The sequence below is a fragment of the Leuciscus leuciscus genome, assembly GCF_965113295.1.
Source record: "Leuciscus leuciscus genome assembly, contig: HAP1_SCAFFOLD_138, whole genome shotgun sequence".
Lineage (NCBI taxonomy): Eukaryota > Metazoa > Chordata > Actinopteri > Cypriniformes > Leuciscidae > Leuciscus > Leuciscus leuciscus.
In genome coordinates this window covers 126,514-137,108 of record NW_028118523.1, presented here as the reverse complement: position 1 = coordinate 137,108, position 10,595 = coordinate 126,514, and the positions used below count along the sequence as shown (strand labels likewise).

General features: G+C 46.6%; 1 long non-coding RNA gene across 1 annotated transcript in view; it reads left to right on the top strand.

The window, feature by feature from the left end:
• Positions 1 to 7,508: 7,508 nt before the first annotated feature.
• LOC309491359 overlaps positions 7,509 to 10,595 on the top strand; it is an 82,492-nt gene continuing 79,405 nt past the window's right edge. Inside the window, exon 1 of the long non-coding RNA XR_014203054.1 lies at positions 7,509 to 8,693. This is a non-coding gene — a long non-coding RNA (uncharacterized lncRNA). The remainder of the gene's footprint in view (positions 8,694 to 10,595) is intronic.

Genomic DNA, 10,595 nt, shown 5'->3' with positions numbered 1-10,595 from the left:
CTTTTATACAGACACTTCATATTTAAATAGTATTAGATGATTTTTTCGGCTGCACTGGCTCCTTGTGAAGCAATGGCCTAAAATGAGGCCGTTCCTGAAAATGGGAAGGCTGTTTGCAGCGAGCTGCAGTCCCGCTGATCGGGGAGGACTACCTGTCTCTGCAACTCCTCGTTAGTATAGTGGACAGTATCTCCGCCTGTCACGCGGAAGACCGGGTTTCGATTCCCCGACGGGGAGACCTAGTCCTTTACTGCTGCCCAAAGACCCATACAAACGTTTTGCTCCAGCCACGAGTTACAGAAGGAGTTGGCCGTACAAAAGGCAATGCGTTGGCCGGGAATCGAACCCGGGTCAACTGCTTGGAAGGCAGCTATGCTCACCACTATACCACCAACGCAGGCGGTTGGACGTAGGCTGGATGCTGGCTTGTGCGGTCAGCAAGAATGCTCGCAACACATTAGCAGCTGGCAGGTGAAACTCTCAGAACTGAATCTCTCTTTGTTTGGACCCGGCACAGAAAAAGAAACAAAAAACGCATGAACTTATTGACCTGACCTACCAAGCTTTTTATTAAAAAACAAGCTCTCTACTTTAATAACGTAACACCTTTTATACAGACACTTCATATTTAAATAGTATTAGATGATTTTTTCGGCTGCACTGGCTCCTTGTGAAGCAATGGCCTAAAATGAGGCCGTTCCTGAAAATGGGAAGGCTGTTTGCAGCGAGCTGCAGTCGCGGTGATCGGGGAGGACTACCTGTCTCTGCAACTCCTCGTTAGTATAGTGGACAGTATCTCCGCCTGTCACGCGGAAGACCGGGGTTCGATTCCCCGACGGGGAGACCTAGTCCTTTACTGCTGCCCAAAGACCCATACAAAAGTTTTGCTCCAGCCACGAGTTACAGAAGGAGTTGGCCGTACAAAAGGCAATGCGTTGGCCGGGAATCGAATCCGGGTCAACTGCTTGGAAGGCAGCTATGCTCACCACTATACCACCAACGCAGGCGGTTGGACGTAGGCTGGATGCTGGCTTGTGCGGTCAGCAAGAATGCTCGCAACACATTAGCAGCTGGCAGGTGAAACTCTCAGAACTGAATCTCTCTTTGTTTGGACCCGGCACAGAAAAAGAAACAAAAAACGCATGAACTTATTGACCTGACCTACCAAGCTTTTTATTAAAAAACAAGCTCTCTACTTTAATAACGTAACACCTTTTATACAGACACTTCATATTTAAATAGTATTAGATGATTTTTTCGGCTGCACTGGCTCCTTGTGAAGCAATGGCCTAAAATGAGGCCGTTCCTGAAAATGGGAAGGCTGTTTGCAGCGAGCTGCAGTCGCGCTGATCGGGGAGGACTACCTGTCTCTGCAACTCCTCGTTAGTATAGTGGACAGTATCTCCGCCTGTCACGCGGAAGACCGGGGTTCGATTCCCCGACGGGGAGACCTAGTCCTTTACTGCTGCCCAAAGACCCATACAAAAGTTTTGCTCCAGCCACGAGTTACAGAAGGAGTTGGCCGTACAAAAGGCAATGCATTGGCCGGGAATCGAACCCGGGTCACTGGAAGGCAGCTATGCTCACCACTATACCACCAACGCAGGCGGTTGGACGTAGGCTGGATGCTGGCTTGTGCGGTCAGCAAGAATGCTCGCAACACATTAGCAGCTGGCAGGTGAAACTCTCAGAACTGAATCTCTCTTTGTTTGGACCCGGCACAGAAAAAGAAACAAAAAACGCATGAACTTATTGACCTGACCTACCAAGCTTTTTATTAAAAAACAAGCTCTCTACTTTAATAACGTAACACCTTTTATACAGACACTTCATATTTAAATAGTATTAGATGATTTTTTCGGCTGCACTGGCTCCTTGTGAAGCAATGGCCTAAAATGACGCACAAGGCCGTTCCTGAAAATGGGAAGGCTGTTTGCAGCGAGCTGCAGTCGCGCTGATCGGGGAGGACTACCTGTCTCTGCAACTCCTCGTTAGTATAGTGGACAGTATCTCCGCCTGTCACGCGGAAGACCGGGGTTCGATTCCCCGACGGGGAGACCTAGTCCTTTACTGCTGCCCAAAGACCCATACAAAAGTTTTGCTCCAGCCACGAGTTACAGAAGGAGTTGGCCGTACAAAAGGCAATGCGTTGGCCGGGAATCGAACCCGGGTCAACTGCTTGGAAGGCAGCTATGCTCACCACTATACCACCAACGCAGGCGGTTGGACGTAGGCTGGATGCCGGCTTGTGCGGTCAGCAAGAATGCTCGCAACACATTAGCAGCTGGCAGGTGAAACTCTCAGAACTGAAACTGTCTTTGTTTGGACCCGGCACTGAAAAAGAAACAAAAAACGCATGAACTTCTTGACCTGACCTACCAAGCTTTTTATTAAAAAACAAGCTCTCTACTTCAATAACGTAACACCTTTTATACAGACACTTCATATTTAAATAGTATTAGATGATTTTTTCGGCTGCACTGGCTCCTTGTGAAGCGATGTCCTAAAATGACGCACAAGGCCGTTCCTGAAAATGGGAAGGCTGTTTGCAGCGAGCTGCAGTCGCGCTGATCGGGGAGGACTACCTGTCTCTGCAACTCCTCGTTAGTATAGTGGACAGTATCTCCGCCTGTCACGCGGAAGACCGGGTTTCGATTCCCCGACGGGGAGACCTAGTCCTTTACTGCTGCCCAAAGACCCATACAAAAGTTTTGCTCCAGCCACGAGTTACAGAAGGAGTTGGCCGTACAAAAGGCAATGCGTTGGCCGGGAATCGAACCCGGGTCAACTGCTTGGAAGGCAGCTATGCTCACCACTATACCACCAACGCAGGCGGTTGGACGTAGGCTGGATGCTGGCTTGTGCGGTCAGCAAGAATGCTCGCAACACATTAGCAGCTGGCAGGTGAAACTCTCAGAACTGAATCTCTCTTTGTTTGGACCCGGCACAGAAAAAGAAACAAAAAACGCATGAACTTATTGACCTGACCTACCAAGCTTTTTATTAAAAAACAAGCTCTCTACTTTAATAACGTAACACCTTTTATACAGACACTTCATATTTAAATAGTATTAGATGATTTTTTCGGCTGCACTGGCTCCTTGTGAAGCAATGGCCTAAAATGAGGCCGTTCCTGAAAATGGGAAGGCTGTTTGCAGCGAGCTGCAGTCGAGCTGATCGGGGAGGACTACCTGTCTCTGCAACTCCTCGTTAGTATAGTGGACAGTATCTCCGCCTGTCACGCGGAAGACCGGGGTTCGATTCCCCGACGGGGAGACCTAGTCCTTTACTGCTGCCCAAAGACCCATACAAAAGTTTTGCTCCAGCCACGAGTTACAGAAGGAGTTGGCCGTACAAAAGGCAATGCGTTGGCCGGGAATCGAACCCGGGTCAACTGCTTGGAAGGCAGCTATGCTTACCACTATACCACCAACGCAGGCGGTTGGACGTAGGCTGGATGCCGGCTTGTGCGGTCAGCAAGAATGCTCGCAACACATTAGCAGCTGGCAGGTGAAACTCTCAGAACTGAATCTCTCTTTGTTTGGACCCGGCACAGAAAAAGAAACAAAAAACGCATGAACTTATTGACCTGACCTACCAAGCTTTTTATTAAAAAACAAGCTCTCTACTTTAATAACGTAACACCTTTTATACAGACACTTCATATTTAAATAGTATTAGATGATTTTTTCGGCTGCACTGGCTCCTTGTGAAGCAATGGCCTAAAATGAGGCCGTTCCTGAAAATGGGAAGGCTGTTTGCAGCGAGCTGCAGTCACGCTGATCGGGGAGGACTACCTGTCTCTGCAACTCCTCGTTAGTATAGTGGACAGTATCTCCGCCTGTCACGCGGAAGACCGGGGTTCGATTCCCCGACGGGGAGACCTAGTCCTTTACTGCTGCCCAAAGACCCATACAAAAGTTTTGCTCCAGCCACGAGTTACAGAAGGAGTTGGCCGTACAAAAGGCAATGCGTTGGCCGGGAATCGAACCCGGGTCAACTGCTTGGAAGGCAGCTATGCTCACCACTATACCACCAACGCAGGCGGTTGGACGTAGGCTGGATGCCGGCTTGTGCGGTCAGCAAGAATGCTCGCAACACATTAGCAGCTGGCAGGTGAAACTCTCAGAACTGAAACTGTCTTTGTTTGGACCCGGCACTGAAAAAGAAACAAAAAACGCATGAACTTCTTGACCTGACCTACCAAGCTTTTTATTAAAAAACAAGCTCTCTACTTCAATAACGTAACACCTTTTATACAGACACTTCATATTTAAATAGTATTAGATGATTTTTTCGGCTGCACTGGCTCCTTGTGAAGCGATGTCCTAAAATGACGCACAAGGCCGTTCCTGAAAATGGGAAGGCTGTTTGCAGCGAGCTGCAGTCGCGCTGATCGGGGAGGACTACCTGTCTCTGCAACTCCTCGTTAGTATAGTGGACAGTATCTCCGCCTGTCACGCGGAAGACCGGGTTTCGATTCCCCGACGGGGAGACCTAGTCCTTTACTGCTGCCCAAAGACCCATACAAAAGTTTTGCTCCAGCCACGAGTTACAGAAGGAGTTGGCCGTACAAAAGGCAATGCGTTGGCCGGGAATCGAACCCGGGTCAACTGCTTGGAAGGCAGCTATGCTCACCACTATACCACCAACGCAGGCGGTTGGACGTAGGCTGGATGCTGGCTTGTGCGGTCAGCAAGAATGCTCGCAACACATTAGCAGCTGGCAGGTGAAACTCTCAGAACTGAATCTCTCTTTGTTTGGACCCGGCACAGAAAAAGAAACAAAAAACGCATGAACTTATTGACCTGACCTACCAAGCTTTTTATTAAAAAACAAGCTCTCTACTTTAATAACGTAACACCTTTTATACAGACACTTCATATTTAAATAGTATTAGATGATTTTTTCGGCTGCACTGGCTCCTTGTGAAGCAATGGCCTAAAATGAGGCCGTTCCTGAAAATGGGAAGGCTGTTTGCAGCGAGCTGCAGTCGAGCTGATCGGGGAGGACTACCTGTCTCTGCAACTCCTCGTTAGTATAGTGGACAGTATCTCCGCCTGTCACGCGGAAGACCGGGGTTCGATTCCCCGACGGGGAGACCTAGTCCTTTACTGCTGCCCAAAGACCCATACAAAAGTTTTGCTCCAGCCACGAGTTACAGAAGGAGTTGGCCGTACAAAAGGCAATGCGTTGGCCGGGAATCGAACCCGGGTCAACTGCTTGGAAGGCAGCTATGCTCACCACTATACCACCAACGCAGGCGGTTGGACGTAGGCTGGATGCCGGCTTGTGCGGTCAGCAAGAATGCTCGCAACACATTAGCAGCTGGCAGGTGAAACTCTCAGAACTGAAACTGTCTTTGTTTGGACCCGGCACTGAAAAAGAAACAAAAAACGCATGAACTTCTTGACCTGACCTACCAAGCTTTTTATTAAAAAACAAGCTCTCTACTTCAATAACGTAACACCTTTTATACAGACACTTCATATTTAAATAGTATTAGATGATTTTTTCGGCTGCACTGGCTCCTTGTGAAGCGATGTCCTAAAATGACGCACAAGGCCGTTCCTGAAAATGGGAAGGCTGTTTGCAGCGAGCTGCAGTCGCGCTGATCGGGGAGGACTACCTGTCTCTGCAACTCCTCGTTAGTATAGTGGACAGTATCTCCGCCTGTCACGCGGAAGACCGGGTTTCGATTCCCCGACGGGGAGACCTAGTCCTTTACTGCTGCCCAAAGACCCATACAAAAGTTTTGCTCCAGCCACGAGTTACAGAAGGAGTTGGCCGTACAAAAGGCAATGCGTTGGCCGGGAATCGAACCCGGGTCAACTGCTTGGAAGGCAGCTATGCTCACCACTATACCACCAACGCAGGCGGTTGGACGTAGGCTGGATGCTGGCTTGTGCGGTCAGCAAGAATGCTCGCAACACATTAGCAGCTGGCAGGTGAAACTCTCAGAACTGAATCTCTCTTTGTTTGGACCCGGCACAGAAAAAGAAACAAAAAACGCATGAACTTATTGACCTGACCTACCAAGCTTTTTATTAAAAAACAAGCTCTCTACTTTAATAACGTAACACCTTTTATACAGACACTTCATATTTAAATAGTATTAGATGATTTTTTCGGCTGCACTGGCTCCTTGTGAAGCAATGGCCTAAAATGAGGCCGTTCCTGAAAATGGGAAGGCTGTTTGCAGCGAGCTGCAGTCGAGCTGATCGGGGAGGACTACCTGTCTCTGCAACTCCTCGTTAGTATAGTGGACAGTATCTCCGCCTGTCACGCGGAAGACCGGGGTTCGATTCCCCGACGGGGAGACCTAGTCCTTTACTGCTGCCCAAAGACCCATACAAAAGTTTTGCTCCAGCCACGAGTTACAGAAGGAGTTGGCCGTACAAAAGGCAATGCGTTGGCCGGGAATCGAACCCGGGTCAACTGCTTGGAAGGCAGCTATGCTTACCACTATACCACCAACGCAGGCGGTTGGACGTAGGCTGGATGCCGGCTTGTGCGGTCAGCAAGAATGCTCGCAACACATTAGCAGCTGGCAGGTGAAACTCTCAGAACTGAATCTCTCTTTGTTTGGACCCGGCACAGAAAAAGAAACAAAAAACGCATGAACTTATTGACCTGACCTACCAAGCTTTTTATTAAAAAACAAGCTCTCTACTTTAATAACGTAACACCTTTTATACAGACACTTCATATTTAAATAGTATTAGATGATTTTTTCGGCTGCACTGGCTCCTTGTGAAGCAATGGCCTAAAATGACGCACAAGGCCGTTCCTGAAAATGGGAAGGCTGTTTGCAGCGAGCTGCAGTCGCGCTGATCGGGGAGGACTACCTGACTCTGCAACTCCTCGTTAGTATAGTGGACAGTATCTCCGCCTGTCACGCGGAAGACCGGGGTTCGATTCCCCGACGGGGAGACCTAGTCCTTTACTGCTGCCCAAAGACCCATACAAAAGTTTTGCTCCAGCCACGAGTTACAGAAGGAGTTGGCCGTACAAAAGGCAATGCGTTGGCCGGGAATCGAACCCGGGTCAACTGCTTGGAAGGCAGCTATGCTCACCACTATACCACCAACGCAGGTGGTTGGATGTAGGCTGGATGCCGGCTTGTGCGGTCAGCAAGAATGCTCGCAACACATTAGTATGGCGTTATATATGTGTCTCATTCCTGAGCGAGTAATTGTAAGTTTTGAGCACAGAGAACTATATTTTGCAAGCACATTACATTATATTTTGAACAGAAATTAACAATCGCAAAAAAAAATGTGTTTGAGCAAAGGAAAAAACGATTCCGTGCTCAATAAATGCTTGTTTGCTATTATCCATATTAACGTGCAATAATAACCCCTCTCACGCAGTTTACTCAGGTGCTCTCTCACAAACTTATTCTCTGCGCTCCTGTCAAGTCCCTCTCTCTCTCTCTCAACCTCTTAATTCTGTGCGCGCTCAACTCTTGACACACACGCTCGCTCAACTCGACACACACACTCGCTCAACTCGACACACACGCGCGCTCAACTCTTGACACACACGCTCGCTCAACTCGCTACAGCGTTACAAGTGTGCCACAAAATCAACCAATCGGAAAATTAAAGGTCAATTGTGATTGGCTGTTGGTCTCCAATCAAATCGCTAGTAGAAACAAAGCCCGTCTTGTAGAACTATCCATATATATCCATATATCCATATATAATCCTTTATTATATGATATCTATGGAACCATCTACAGCATCCAGGAAGCTTACTGAAAAAAAAAGAAAAAAAAGAAAAAAAAATAACTGACTACAGCGAGACTAATGGATTAAAACACATTTTGGTAAGTATTTTTTTTTTTATTATTAACTTAAAAGTGCCTTGTTAGTTTTGTGTATTATAATGCTGTTTTGTTGTTTAACTTACAATATTATATCTCCTATTGTGACTAGTTTGACTTATCCTTTTCAAGCATTCTAATGCTAGCACAGAATGTCATCAGAACAGCAACACCTAAATGTCACACCACTTTAGTCACAATAGGAGATATAATATTGTAAGTTAAACAACACAACAGCATTATAAATTATAAGCTGAATCTCTGGAGGAGTGTCATAATATTCCTCTGTCACATATAGCTGTCAATCACCTCACACAATGACCTCACTCTTAAAACTGACATTTTCCGAACAATTAAACAAAATGTGCCCTCCAACTATTAGGCTAATGTCTGTAATGTCTGTGATCTAAAGAAAACCACCATTATAATAATTATTTTAATTATTATTTTTGTGTATTATAATTTATAATACACAAAACTAACAAGGCACTTTTAAGTTAATAATAATTAAAAAAAATACTTACCAAAATGTGTTTTAATCTATTAGTCTAGCTGTAGTCAGTTATTTTTTTCGATTTTTTTTTTCAGTAAGCTTCCTGGATGCTGTAGATAGTTCCATAGATATCATATAATAAAGGATTATATACGGATATATGGATATGGATATCTATGGATAGCTCTACAAGACGGGCTTTGGTTCTACTAGCGAATTGATTGGAGACCAACAGCCAATCACAATTGACCTTTAATTTTCCGATTGGTTGATTTTGTGGCACACTTGTAACGCTGTTGCGAGTTGAGCGCGCGTGTGTGTCAAGAGTTGAGCGCGCGTGTGTGTCGAGTTGAGCGAGCGTGTGTGTCAAGAGTTGAGCGCGCACAGAATTAAGAGGTTGAGAGAGAGAGAGAGAGAGGGACTTGACAGGAGCGCAGAGAATAAGTTTGTGAGAGAGCACCTGAGTAAACTGCGTGAGAGGGGTTATTATTGCACGTTAATATGGATAATAGCAAACAAGCATTTATTGAGCACGGAATCGTTTTTTCCTTTGCTCAAACACATTATTTTTTTGCGATTGTTAATTTCTGTTCAAAATATAATGTAATGTGCTTGCAAAATATAGTTCTCTGTGCTCAAAACTTACAATTACTCGCTCAGGAATGAGGCACACATATAACGCCATACATTAGCAGCTGGCAGGTGAAACTCTCAGAACTGAATCTCTCTTTGTTTGGACCCGGCACAGAAAAAGAAACAAAAAACGCATGAACTTATTGACCTGACCTACCAAGCTTTTTATTAAAAAACAAGCTCTCTACTTTAATAACGTAACACCTTTTATACAGACACTTCATATTTAAATAGTATTAGATGATTTTTTCGGCTGCACTGGCTCCTTGTGAAGCAATGGCCTAAAATGAGGCCGTTCCTGAAAATGGGAAGGCTGTTTGCAGCGAGCTGCAGTCGAGCTGATCGGGGAGGACTACCTGTCTCTGCAACTCCTCGTTAGTATAGTGGACAGTATCTCCGCCTGTCACGCGGAAGACCGGGGTTTGATTCCCCGACGGGGAGACCTAGTCCTTTACTGCTGCCCAAAGACCCATACAAAAGTTTTGCTCCAGCCACGAGTTACAGAAGGAGTTGGCCGTACAAAAGGCAATGCGTTGGCCGGGAATCGAACCCGGGTCAACTGCTTGGAAGGCAGCTATGCTTACCACTATACCACCAACGCAGGCGGTTGGACGTAGGCTGGATGCCGGCTTGTGCGGTCAGCAAGAATGCTCGCAACACATTAGCAGCTGGCAGGTGAAACTCTCAGAACTGAATCTCTCTTTGTTTGGACCCGGCACAGAAAAAGAAACAAAAAACGCATGAACTTATTGACCTGACCTACCAAGCTTTTTATTAAAAAACAAGCTCTCTACTTTAATAACGTAACACCTTTTATACAGACACTTCATATTTAAATAGTATTAGATGATTTTTTCGGCTGCACTGGCTCCTTGTGAAGCAATGGCCTAAAATGAGGCCGTTCCTGAAAATGGGAAGGCTGTTTGCAGCGAGCTGCAGTCGCGCTGATCGGGGAGGACTACCTGTCTCTGCAACTCCTCGTTAGTATAGTGGACAGTATCTCCGCCTGTCACGCGGAAGACCGGGTTTCGATTCCCCGACGGGGAGACCTAGTCCTTTACTGCTGCCCAAAGACCCATACAAACGTTTTGCTCCAGCCACGAGTTACAGAAGGAGTTGGCCGTACAAAAGGCAATGCGTTGGCCGGGAATCGAACCCGGGTCAACTGCTTGGAAGGCAGCTATGCTCACCACTATACCACCAACGCAGGCGGTTGGACGTAGGCTGGATGCTGGCTTGTGCGGTCAGCAAGAATGCTCGCAACACATTAGCAGCTGGCAGGTGAAACTCTCAGAACTGAATCTCTCTTTGTTTGGACCCGGCACAGAAAAAGAAACAAAAAACGCATGAACTTATTGACCTGACCTACCAAGCTTTTTATTAAAAAACAAGCTCTCTACTTTAATAACGTAACACCTTTTATACAGACACTTCATATTTAAATAGTATTAGATGATTTTTTCGGCTGCACTGGCTCCTTGTGAAGCAATGGCCTAAAATGAGGCCGTTCCTGAAAATGGGAAGGCTGTTTGCAGCGAGCTGCAGTCGCGCTGATCGGGGAGGACTACCTGTCTCTGCAACTCCTCGTTAGTATAGTGGACAGTATCTCCGCCTGTCACGCGGAAGACCGGGGTTCGATTC